Source organism: Ambystoma mexicanum, chromosome 12 (genome assembly GCF_040938575.1).
Source record: "Ambystoma mexicanum isolate Mex_15411 chromosome 12, UKY_AmexF1_1, whole genome shotgun sequence".
NCBI lineage: Eukaryota > Metazoa > Chordata > Amphibia > Caudata > Ambystomatidae > Ambystoma > Ambystoma mexicanum.
The window spans coordinates 242,800,350-242,814,401 of NC_090936.1; positions in this window are offsets into that span (position 1 = coordinate 242,800,350).

The window sequence follows — 14,052 nt, forward strand, 5'->3', positions numbered from 1 at the left end:
TATTGCTTTTATGAAGTCCATATTTTCCCAGCACCCATTGTGTACTGACCATGTATTCTATACATATATCTGTACCCGTTGCGCATTATTTTCTTGTTTATGTCGTCGTTAAATACTTTATGTTTGACTTGAAGGCGCAAAGCCGAATAAAAGTTTGTTGACTTGCAGAGCTGACAGGCACTGGAAAACAGCTTTGTGCGAGGAACAAAGAACATTTGTTTGGTTTGGGATCAAGGATGCCACATCAAGAGGCAACTGCAAGGTACAAGGGGAGTCAAAAAGGATAAGCTACTTGCGCAGGACATATTTCTCTTAGATTAAGTGAAGGAAAAAACATTTGCAAGAGCCAAGTATTGAACAATTAAAATTGCAGAAAGCATATGCAAGAAGGAGCAACCAAGTCTCCAGAGGCCAAGAGGGGTAATAGCAGCCAGCTCAAAATCAAAATCATGGTTTCCTCACACTTGGTGCAAGACGCGAAAACAAGTCTCGAAAACAAGTTCATTAGGCTTCAATTAAAGATAGCGATGTACCTACACTCCATTAAAAGTCCACAAGAAGCGAACAGTCAGCAAGGTCAACTACAGAGAAGCAGCCTTGGCTTTGGGCCTAACTGATGAGAGATGGTAGGCTAATTGACCAAAGTGGGAAGTGGTCTGACGTTGTTCCCCGCACCCGAGTTTCGTTTTGCTTACGTGCTGCTAACGAATTAATGTTCAAGGTTGGGAGAGAATGCCAACCATTCTTGAGGGCCTATGAAGTAGTGTGCCATATACATATCTGAATATACGTAGTAAGAGGTAGTTCAAGGCGTGCTTACCTGATAGGGAACATGTCAATTATGTTACTAATATGCAAATCAGGTATATATATATGTTCCTTTAACCAATCCCTCCTTTCGATAGCTTTTACTGTTTGCCACATAGGATGACATCATAGCTGACGTACATCGAGGCATAAAGCCTTTGTATAATCGAAATGTAATTGAGACTGTGTGAGCTGCAATCTGTTTGTTACAAGGTCTCCCTACTTTATTTGAGCTGAAAATAAAGTCGTATTTTGCCATATTCTTTGAGTGTCCGGTTATTTGGGACTGAGATCATTTATTGGTAATTCCATCTGGCACTTGGAACACTCCCGGTGCTACTAAACAATATATTGCAAATAATTAAATATCAATTACTCTAAAATAAATAATTAATGTCATTTTCTAAGAAAGAAAAAAACATTGTGTGTGTGTTTATATACATGGGAAATTAATTCACAGTGGAAAGCAATATGCCAGTAACACCAATTTTGTGTATTTGTGAGCAACAGTTAAAAATATAAGCACATAACGTGTGGCAGAATAGATCTATAAAACACATATTTTATAGAAAACATGTTTGCTGGGGCATTTAATTTAACGCTGTTGGTTGCCTAGCGCATGGTCAGCAGTTGTTGATGTTCTGTGATGTGTGAGTAAGTGGGTGCGTGGCGGCAAGTGCTTCCCTGCTTCCACGCGGTCACTAAGCGAACACCTCAGCTTGAAATGTCGTGGTGTGTAATTATCTTCAAGGTATGCTTGCAGGGGTGATTTAGAAGGCTCCAGAGAAGTCTCGCGAGTACTCAGCCACTAAAAGAGGAACCCAGCGAGAGCTACAGGCGGTGCATCATGAACTGTCAAGGCAGCAATATTTTGAAAGTCCATTAGAGTCCGAACAGTGTTGTGAGGTAGTGAAAACGTGACACCTCAGCGGTGCACATTATTACCGTGTTTCCAGCGGTACATTCATTCTTCTACCATGAAAGAAACCGATTTCCTTTGCAATTGTTGTCAGAAATAAAAGAAAATAGTTTGAGTGGGGAAAAAAGAATCCAGTCTTCAGAAATCTTTTTTTCCGTAAAACTTGTTTTGAGCCTCCATCCCCACTTTAGGAGCACTCGTACACACTGCAACCACTTTCCAAGGAAGCTTAAATCTCAAGATAGAAGACGCATAGGCGGATCAGAACCAACATCCTATTGAAGGTACCATAACACGGTGTCAATAGTGTGGATGCTCGGGTTAACAGAATCACACAGTGATAAATATTAAATGGATAATTACTTGTTTCGAAATGTGGATATGAGAGTCAGCGCGGCTTTGAATGACTATAAAAATGTGAAAAACCGTGCGTTTGGAAATGTAACTGTTGAAACAAATTACATTTTCAATTCTAAAAAGGAAAATTAATGTGAGTGACATCCCCAAACAAAATGCACAGACAATCCTCAGGAATGCTTGGATTCCCAATAGGAGGACACCTGTTTATATGGACGTTTTTAACTTACACATGTTGGCGTACACCCTACTCTACCCTTCAAGCCACACTAACGCTTTTCTGGGCCTTTTCGAATAAAACACTAATGTACACCCTACCCAGAATAGCTTACTCCAAGACCGTATTGTCATTCTGATTTCACACCCTTCTTGAATTTGCACGCCCTACATGGTGTGTTTTCTGATTATCTTTTACCTTGCTCGGTAGACATCAGTAGTTTCACTTTCACTCTTTCACTGCTGGTGCAGTGCATTCTGGGACATTGTCTATTTACTTCTGGGTTTGGGGTATTTGTACTGTTGTGCTTCTGGGTGCAATACCATAGGGGACAATCGCCTCAAGGCTATTAGGCTATTAAGGAGGTGACTGGCAACGTTTACAAAAAATCTTAACACATTGTAACATAAAAAACACCTAAGACATGGGGCCCTCATTAAGAGTTTGCCGTTAGGGTACTGGCAAACTGGCCCTAACTTCTGTAAGTTACTGGTGCCGGTGATTCAGGCACTTCTTTGGTGGTAGGGGCTGTTCTACTGGCAGGTCAGGCCTGCCGTGAGATCCATGGCCCCCACCGGTAAACGTGTGTTTTGCTGGTCCAGAAATAAATGCTGTGCCGGAATTGCCAGGATTTTTCTGGACCAGCAAAGTCAGAATGAGGGCCAGGGTCTAATTTCTGGTCCCTTCTTCATCCTTCATGCTCCTCGTCAGTGCTTGGAGGCAGCCCAAGCGCCTTTAGGGGCTACACATGAAACCAACATAATACCCCCTCCATTGGACATGAGATAGCTCAGCCTCCTCTGAATGCAAATGCTGGGGGGGGGGGGGCGGGCGCGTGCGTGAGTGTGTGTGTGTGTGTGTGGTAGGATGATATTTAAACCTCAGTCTGTTTTCCTCAGTCTGAGAGTTGGTGCAAATTAATGTGTATTTCCATAGGTTTTTAAAGTAACCCTGTCCTTGGACTGTAGGCCTGTAGACCGCCCAGTGCCGTCGAAAGAGGAAGTTGTCCAGTACACTGGACTGTCTTGCAAAACCTATCTGAGTTTCTCTTTCTGCCACCTATTAAACTAACTAGGTAACTGCACTCAGGGAGACCATTGAAAGGTTTGATTTATATGCAGATTATTCACAGTGTTGCCCAGTAATTCCCTAAGAAGGGACCAGCCTCCATAACAACCTAGGTACCCCTCAATGGTTTGCTGGCATGGAAAAATGACTGCTCAGGCAGCAACCTCAGGGCTGTAGTCTCAGAATGGAAGCAGCATTCTAAAGGCTACCATAACCTACAATTGTTCTCATGTCAACGTCTTATCTCTATTGTGGAACAGGCCATTTGTGCTGATTGAATTTTGGGCACGCTGGCTTGCAGCCTGAAATATTCCTTCCCTGTTCCTTAGTGCTATGAGGTGGCCTTACTGTGACATGAAGTACTATACAGAATGCAAACATCATTTACTTTTCATCAGGGCCAGGCAGTTACTTTAATAATTCTGTCCATCCCACTTCGAGGACTTTTGTTGCCAACAACTTTCACCTATAACATGTCTTACTCTTCAATCAGCCCCGCTTCTAAGTTGGCTTGGTAGCCCCAGAATTACTGTTCCAGAATGTACCTGTGGTATCATAAATGGACAAGGCAGGTATTTTAAGCCTACATATATGTCTGAGCATGCTCTGGAGCCTCTCCCCACCTAACACTACAAAATATGTATCTTATAATACCCCAAAACTGCATTGGAATACCATTGCCTAGAATATCTCAATACATACACTTCTGTGCCAATTACTACTAGACAATAGTCCATATATGATGTTCAAACACACATCCATACTAATAAAAGCATGCATCCCTGCCGAAATCCCTCCGGGTGTCTACAAACTCGTTTCCCACTTTATCTCAATCTGGTATCCAGTTAAATTGTCGAAAACACATTTTCGAAATGGCATTTTTTCGAAACAAAAATGGTGAAAAAATAAATTCTGAATGTTTTTTTTAGTTTATGTTTTATTTTTATTTCGTTAGTAAAAAAGTGTCTATAAAAAAACGGGGAGTTAAGGGGGAACCCCCATTTAAAAATTAACATTTTAAAAAAACCATTCGAAAACATTCTTTTTCGGCATTTTCGTGTCGAAAGAATGGCATTTCGAAAATGTGACGTTCGAAAATGTCGCTATGAACCTCTCAATCTTACTTCTCCCTTGCTCATGCTATTCTTCCCAAAAACTACAGTCTGGTTACCCCAGAGAGGGGGCACAATAAGCCTCTGGATTTGCCACTAAGGTGGTGATTCAGAGGAGTACAAAAGCATGGCAACAGAGCATAATCTGCAACAAGCATGTCAAGCATTATGTGGTAACAGTCATGTAACACACAGAGCCTCCTGCACAGGAACTTTGAACTCTGTTGCGACTGCACTCTGGGACAATTATTATTATTATTATTATTTATTTGTTTTAATTCTAAAACAACCTTTACAAGTTCATCATTAAAATTACACAATAATCATCATTTTAAACATTAGTACCCAGCGAGAGTCAAGCAGATGTAACACACATTCTGATTGGCTCTCGCCGGGTCGTTACCCAGCCGAGAATCCCTCCATTCTCTGCCGGGATTCCAGCCGCTTTGTCTATGGCGGGGGGCGTGGCAGCCCTTCAGCCAATGAGTAGGCTCGAAGCGGGGCCATCCCCGATGCAAGCCTCCACACGGCTGGAGGCTGCCATCGTCCCCCGCCGGGGATTCAGGTACCTTCTGTTCCCAGCGCGTCCGCTCCCGATGGCCGCCATGGAAAGGGAAAACGGCTCCGTTTTCCCTTCCCAGCGGGCATTTTCGATGTCATTTTTTTCTGTCCCGAAACGCTGCAGCGTTTCGGGACAGAAAAAAAAGCTTTTAGTACCCCGTCTTCGGCCGGGGTACTAATAGCAATATGACCCTCGCGGAGGGGGCATTACCTGACTCAGTAATGCCCCCGCTGCTCGGGGGTTATTGCTTAAATATAGAATATAAAATAATTAAAACAATCTGTCAATCAGACATTCTTTTAGTACTGGCGACAGTCTCCTTATGTGACGACATAAAATGTTCTCATCATTAAAAATCGCCGTCATCATTTCATCATCATTAAAACTGTGATAAAAGTAGAGTCAAATAAAATAGACCAGCCATTTACCAGTACAATTCATAGGACTGCAAGTAGCTATAGGATAATACCAACAACATATCTTAAGTGGCTACCTGCTACTATCGTCTAGATTTATTCTTTGTGATTTTGACAAGAGTTTAACAAATTGACGCCATACCCTGTACGGAGCTATATGCACCTGTCCGGAGTCACTGTTCAGGCAGTAATCCCAAAATGCATCGCTCTTAATAGATTCATAGTGGTGAACATATTTTCCCAGTACAATCATGTGTGCAACCCCCAGTGCTTTACATTCTGTGAATATATGTCTGGGTGTCCCTATTTTTCCTGCTAATTTACATACACAACATATCCTTTGGGCCAAGGAGATGTTAGAATGTGCACCCATGAAAACAAACAACGGGAGCTGGTTAGTTCGCAATTTGAGTCTTAAATTCCAGACTGCCAGGCTAGAGCTGTGTGTCAGATAGCTTTGTATCTTTAGGAATTTATGTGTGACTTGAGACGTGTTCATAGGTCTTTAACAATGATAATCGTGTAATTATTGGTTCAATCCCAACGCCTCACTCTTCTAATGAATAGTACTTTCAGGATACCAAACTATGTGCCACAGTCAAAGTTAGGATGCCAGTTGTTAAGATGGATTTCTGAACTCTGTCCTGGAGGGGCAGAGGTTCAGAAGGCCAGCCTAGTTTCTTGGAACAGGGTAACCTCTAGACAAGCCAGACCAATCAAGGTAGCGATCGCGGCGGTCAAGACTAGGTCTCAAGAGGGGCAAGGGTGACTGAAAGCCCGCAATGAGCACACAGAGCAAGGACACTTACAAATTACTCCAAGCAGGTGTTATATTAAAAATATAGACACATTTATTACAAGGCCTTTGTAATATTGACCATAGCAAAGAATCACGATAAAACTCAAGTAAACCAACACATCACAATCAAATACAATATATATACAATTACCGAAGGGTCTAAAGAGTTCGAAGCACGAAATATGCAGACCACCTCGATGGGGAGGAAAACAGGCAGTGTAAGTAATCGTTAGACCCAGTTCGCCTTCAGAGGCCACCTAACTAGAAGGAAGTCTGAGCCCTACGAAGAGTGGAGCCTTGTGCTCAAAAGTACCAGCACACGCTGGTGCCAATGGGCCAAGGGGAGTCTCTTCAAGGAAGTCAGGCAGTTCAGAGCGGTGAACAAAGGAGGGCGAACAAATCTCTGCCACTCAAGCGCGGCCTCCACTTGCGGGCAGAAGCAGAGCGCGAGTGCGAAAAAGGTGTGCTGTTTAACACAGCGAGGAAAAGCCACGGGCTACTGCAGGAGGGCGACCAGTTCCTAGCGTTGCTACTCACCGGTCCCCGATGTAGGCAGACCCAGGCTTCTCCGCGTCAGTTTCAGTGCTGGCAGGTTCAGATGTGAGCAGGGGACGTCTCGGCATCGTGTAGATTCCGCGGCAGCAGAAGTTAGAGTTGAGGATGTCCCAAACGCAGTGAACCCGCACAGATTGTTACCACAGCAGGGCAACAAAGCGGCCGTGTGTATTTCAGCCCAATGTACACTTCTCACTTCAGACCTGGGAATGCCAAGTGTACGAATCGTGTGAGTGTGTCAAGGACTCGGAATACAGCAGCAACCTGACGGCGTTTACAGAGCAAGACTCCTGGGTAAGCTGGTCAGTCCACTGGATGGCCCAGAGACGCATCCGAAGGCTTACGTGCAGGAGATGATGAAGATGCCGAGAATAGTTGTTCCCACTATTCCAAAGGGTCGAAGTACCAGTACAGGCCTTCTCGTTCGATCAGAGGCAGAATGGTTTCACAGAGCGACAGCAGTGCAGAGGAGCAGTCCTTCAGCGGGTCACCAGCGATTCCTCGGTTCAGCCTCTTGGTTGCAGGATACTTCGCTCCTGTATCCGTCGTTCGTGAGAACTCAGGAGATCGACATGGTAGTGGTGTTTCCAGCCTTCTCTTATCCAGAGTTCCCTTCGCGCCAAAACGGAGAGGACCCAATGGGAGATCTGCTCACAAAACACTCACACCATACGTGGACCTATCACGGACCACGGTGGTCCCAGGCATTCACGACACACTAGACTCTCTGGCACCCAGGATGTGTATTCGGACCAGACATACCAGCCCACATCCTGGAGGCACACACAAGGCCTGTAGAAGCCCGCAAAAGCATCTGTGTTTCGCAGGAAAGTACATGCCCAAATAAGGAAGGCCCCGGGTCGGCTCATCCTGGGGAAGGTGAAGGGGGCAAGACGGTCAGCGGGCAGGACAAAGAGCCTCGTGGTCTGGCCATTTTGGGAGCCAGGCCGCCATTTTGGGCTAAGCGCGAGAAACGCATTTAAAAAACCAAAAGGAGCTCAAAACACAAAGAAACGATCGCTGCCACCAGTCCCGTCCATGATTCACTTGCACCGTTCGTTAACAATCCAAAGAGAGTGTCTAGGGCCTGTAGAGTGACTAGAGACCCAAAAGAGCAGTAACTTAGCTTACAGTGCCCTCTTGTGTCATGTTGCGCGAAAGCTGCAACATGATAAAAGAACCACGGAAAACAACGTTTCCCGGTACTGACTGTCTTAAGTGCATGTCAGTTTCCCCATAAGAATGGAGCGAAAGTCCAGAGGAGTACGGCAGAAGGCTGCACTTCTCTGGCAAAGTCTAGATCAGGGTGAAAACAACAGCAAAAAGTTTAGGGGTTGCCACATGGAAGGAAAATTACCCACAATTAAGAAATCTTTCCTAACACTCGCCCCTCCCAGACTATGGACAGGGGGAACTAACCCACCCCTGGATGAGTCTCTTGTTCAGGTCGGTTAAACATTCTGGACAACCCATCAGCATTGCTATGTTGGACACCTGGCCTATGCTCAATAGTGAAGTCAAAGCCCTGTAGACTTATGGACCACCTAAGCAACTTTGGATTCTCTCCCTTCATGTTCATTAGCCACTTTAAGGGCTTCTGGTCAGTTTGCAGAGTGAAGTGGGTCCCATTGAGGTAGGGCCTCAGCTTCCTTAGGGCCCACACAACAGAGAAACATTCTTTCTCTACTGTGGACCATCTGAGCTCTCTGTCCTTAAGCTGGCGACTAATGAAACCAATAGGGTGTTCCTTACCCTTCTCATCTACTTGTGATAGTACAGCTCCTATCCCAGTGTCAGAGGCGTCCGTCTGCACAATAAAAGGTCTTTGATAATCAGGGGCCCTGAGGACAGGGGCCTGGCACAAGGATTCTTTTAAGCCGTTGAAGGCCTTCTCACACTTGTCGGTCCAAGTTACCTTCTTGGGTTTCTTCGGAGTGGTGAGGGCAGTCAGAGGGGCAGCTATGGTGCCATAGTCTGCCATGAAGTTGCGGTAATACCCTGTGAGTCCTAAGAAGGCTCTCACTTGGGTCTGTGTAGTGGGGGTAGGCCAGTCTTGTACTGCTTGTACTTTACTGGGAAGAGGCTGTATCCTCCCTCCACCTACTTCATGTCCAAGGTAAACCACTGAGCCTTGTCCAATCTGGCATTTACTAGCCTTTATGGTCAAGTGTGCTTTCTGAAGAGCCTGTAGCACAATCCCGAGGTGTTTCACATGGTCTTCCCAGGTGGCACTGAAAACTGCTATATCATCCAGATATGCAAGACAGAATTTGTCCAACCCATTCAACACATGATTCACAAGCCTCTGGAAAGTGGCAGGTGCATTCTTCAACCCGAACGGCATTACCCGGAATCGGTAAAGAGCGTCTGGAGTGGAAAACGCTATCTTCTCCTTGGCATGTTCTGCTAAGGCTATTTGCCAATAGCCCGCAGTGAGGTCAAACGTGCTGAGGTACTTGGAGGCACCCAAGGTATCCACCAGCTCATCTGTTCGGGGCAAGGGGTGTGCATCTGTCTTGGTGACAGCATTCAGAGCCCTGTAATCCACGCAGAACCTCAATTCAGAAGTGCCTGCTTTTGGAACCAAAACCACAGGGCTGGACCAAGGACTACTAGACGGTTCAATCACCCCAAGATCTAACATTTTGTTGACCTCTGTCTTAATGTAAGACCGTACTTTGTCTGATATCCTGTATCCTCTACTTTTGGTAGGAACACTGTCTCCTGTGTCTATGTTATGTTTGCACAAAGGTGTCAAACCAGGGGACTGCGAAAACAGGGGGGAAAAGTGCCTAAGCAAACTTTTCACCTCAGCCTGCTGATCAGAAGTCAGGTGAGGTGCCCTTCGGACACCCTCAAAGGAGCTATCTGAAGGACAGCTTTGGAACAGGTCAGGGAGAGGTTCAGACTCCTCTTCCTCAACATCTGAAGCCAGTAGCAGTGCTGCAATTTCGACTCTTGGGATGAAAGCCTTCAGCCTATTTACGTGGAACACTTTTGGAGCCTATCCAGGCCTTCCAAGGTCCACTAAATAGTTAACCTCACCCAGGGGCTCCACCACTGTGTAAGGGCCTGACCATTTGTCCTGTAAAGCTCTAGGCCGTATGGGATTCATGATCAGGACTTGCTGACCAGGTGTAAAGTTGATGAGGGAAGCTTTCTGGTCGTACCAATGTTTCACCAGTGCTTGTCCTGCCTTCAATTTATCACTAGCCAAGCCCATCAGAAGTACCATCCGTTTTCTGAGCCCTAGCACATAGACGACTACGTTGGTAGTAACAGGGGGAGTGGGCATCTCCCGTCCCTCCTTGACTATGGCTAAGGGTCCCCGCACAGCGTGACCAAACAGAAGTTCGAAGGGGCTGAAGCCAACACCCTCCTTGGTACCTCTCGGTAGGCAAACAGTAAGCATGGTGAAAGAAGATCCCATTTTCATCTCTGAGGTTCTTCCAGAGCCCCAATCATGCTCTTTAATGTTCTGTTGAAACGTTCCACCAGACCATTGGTCTGGGTGTGGTATGCAGAAGAGAACTTGTAGGTGACCCCACATTCTTTCCACATAGCCTGCATATACTTTGACATAAAGTTGCTGCCTCTGTCAGACACCACTTCTTTAGGGAAGCCAACCCTAGTAAAGATGCTAAGTAACGCTTTTGCAACTGACTTGGCAGTTACAGTTTTCAATGGGATGGCCTCAGGATACCTGGTAGCATGGTCGACCAGCACCAGGATAAACCTATTGCCTGAGGATGTTTGCGGGTCGAGGGGACCAACGATGTCGATCCCTACCCTTTCTAATGGTATTCCCACAACTGGGGGTGGTACCAATGGAGCTTTTATTGTTGAGCCACTCTTACCAGATAACTGGAAGGAGGCACAACCCCTACAGTGACTTTCTACTTGCACCCCCATCTTGGGCCAGTAGAAATGCATGGATAACCTTTGCTTGGTCCTCTTAATACCAAGGTGACCAGCAAGGGGCACTTCATGTGCCAGCTGCAGGAGGAAGGGTCTTACAGCAAGGGGAACCACCAACCTCCTATGGTCTCCTTCTGTAGACTCTTTGGGCTCACTATACAGGAGTCAACCTTCCCAATAAATCGGATGCTTCCCAGGAGGTTCACCCTCAAGCTGGGAGCAGGCCTGTCTCCTTAGGCCTTCCAGAGATGGGCACTCACGTTGGCCTCTACTGAATTCTTCCCTTTTAGGACCACCTTCTACTAACAAGTTTTTTAGTTCAGGATGATCATTGGGGTCAAATACTTCAGGCATCGCCACCTCCTCGTCAGGCCCGGGCGATTGACCAACTTCCTCCACCGCAGTGGTGGCGAGTTTGGGGGAATATTCTCTTTCCCTCGTTTTGGTTTTCGTACTCCTTTAGCCTTGGGTTTCCCCTTTGGCTGGGGCAGCGTATTGGTCTTGGCCAATGCTGCCCGTGTTTGAGACCATGTGCAGGGTCTGTCAGCAGTGTCTCCTAGGAGCCCTAAAGCTCTGAGATTGTTTCCCAACAAGACCTTTCCTGGGACGTTTCTCTGAATGCTCACTGGAATCCTGACTGCTGTACCATTTAAAGTAAGATTTACAGGTATTACTGGAAACATGCGAGGTGGGCCGTCACCAATTTAGTGGGCATCAGAGTAGCTCTGGCAACTTCCTCGGAGTCTACCAAGGTAGAATCCACTACAGTTCGACTGCACCCACTATCCCTAAGAGCTGGAGTATCTACTCCATTGATCAGCACACTGTCTTTAAAGTAGTGCTTAGTTATATCTGGATTCCTAGCATAAGCCTCTGCGACTTTAGGCTCCCAGGAACCCAGGGAAACTATAACTACCTCAGCTTCTATCCCGCTGGGGAAGAAGTCTGAGGAGAAGGATGCTCCTGAAATCTCTTCTTCCTCGTAGGAGGAGAAGGCCAGATTAGCGGAGTGGACCCCCAAAGGTTTAACCTTACACCGGGGATCCCCCTTCATGTGGTCAGTTGCTCCACAAGCAAACCAAGATCCATTGGGTCTGTTTACATCGGGAGGCTTATTGTAACTAGAGTTCTGTTTCGGAGGCTGACCTCCACTACCCTGCGAGTTCTCTTGTGTCTTACCCTTATTTTTCTTTTTGTGGCCCTTTTGAGAAGAAGATTTATCAGATTCTCCACCCTCCTTATCTTTGGACTTTTTCCCTTCCTCCTGCTTACCAGGATGAGTTTTGTCCTTATGGGACACTCGATGTGACACCCATAAATCTGCTGCAATGGCAAGCTTCTTAGGATCCATCTCCTTTGAGTCTGCCAAATGCTGCTTATGCTCCGGGGAAGAAGATGCAAAAATATGTTCCAGCATGACAAGACTTATCATGCCTTCAAAGCTAGAAACCTTATAACCTTCGACCCAGCCAGTCAAGTTTTTTAAGGATTCAGTTACATAAGATACCCAAGTACCACCTTCTTTTTTCTTATACTCTCGGAATCGTTTTAAATATTGGGCAGGAGTCTTTCCAAACTTTAAAATGAGAGTTTGCTTCAACATTGCAAAATCCGCTCGCTCAGCCTTCGACAGTTCCATAATGGCACTACAGCCAGAATGGGGCAGTCTGCTGAGTAACGAGGCAATCTTATCAGCATTGTCAACATGTTTAACTTCACATGCATACTCAAACGTATTCAGCCAGTCCATAATGTCATTCTTTTCCTCATACACACTGAGCAGATCTTTTGGAAACCGTGGATGAGAGGAGGCCCTAGACCCATGTCCAGGACCCTTGGATCCATTTGCAACCTGAAGCTTGGCCAGTTCCAACTGGTGATCCCTGTCTTTCTGTTTTTCTGCCTGTTCGATTTTTAGCTTGGCCATACTGAAATCAAGCTCCTTCTGCCTAAACAGCAGCTCTTGCTTCTTGAATTCAAGCATGGCCTCCCCATCGACACTGGCAGAGGAAACATTAGACATCTCATCCTCCCTGTCCCCGTGGTCGCGGTGGACCAGTGCAGTGGCAGAACCGTCGGTTCTACCAGTGAGAGCAGCCCGACCTCCTTTCGCACTGTCCTCAGAAGTTATAGCGTCAAGTTGAGCTTCTTGCCACGCCACGATTATTTGGATCATATCCAATTTGGTCCCTTGAGAGGAGACACCTCTCTCCGCACACATCTTTTTCAATGTTTAGGATTTAGAAGCATTTAAGGTTAACAAGGTATTTGTTTCCATACTGTTAGATAGGACTATGGCCTTTTAAAAGTTATACTACGACGATTCACTACGTGTCCTGGTAGGAATAACTTGAAATGCCCTCGCTCGTGCGCAACACTGGATACCTTCAGTCGTATCCCACCGCTGTACACCAATTTGTTAAGATGGATTTCTGAACTCTGTCCTGCAGGGGCAGAGGTTCAGAAGGCCAGCCTAGTTTTTTGGAACAGGGTAACCTCTGGACAAGCCAGACCAATCAAGGTAGCGGTCGCGGCAGTCAAGACTAGGTCTCAAGAGGGGTGAGGGTGACTGAAAGCCCGCAATGAGCACACAGAGCAAGGACGCTTACAAATTACTCCAAGCAGATGTTATATTAAAAATATAGGCACATTTATTACAAGGCCTTTGTAATATTGACCATAGCAAAGAATCACGATAAAACTCAAGTCAACCAACACATCACAATCAAATACAATATATATACAATTACCGAAGGGTCTAAAGAGTTCGAAGCACGAAATATGCAGACCACCTAGATGGGGAGGAAAACAGGCAGTGCAAGTAATCGTTAGACCAGGTTCGCCTTCAGAGGCCACCTAACTAGAAGGAAGTCCGAGCCCTACGAAGAGTGGAGCCTTGTGCTCAAAAGTACCTGGACACGCTGGTGCCAATGGGCCAAGGGGAGTCTCTTCAAGGAAGTCAGGCAGTTCAGAGCGGTGAACAAAGGAGGGCGAACAAATCTCTGCCACTCAAGCGCGGCCTCCACTTGCGGGCAGAAGCAGGGCGCGAGTGCGAAAAAGGTGTGCTGTTTAACACAGCGAGGAAAAGCTACGGGCTACTGCAGGAGGGCGACCAGTTCCTAGCGTTGCTACTTACGGGTCCCCGATGCAGGCAGACCCAGGCTTCTCTGCGTCAGTTTCAGTGCTGGCAGGTTCAGATGCGAGCCGGGGACATCTACGAATCGTGTGAGTGTGTCAAGGACTCGGAATACAGCAGCAACCTGACGGCAGTTACAGAGCAAGACTCCTGGGTAAGCTGGTCAGTCCACTGGATGGCCCAGAG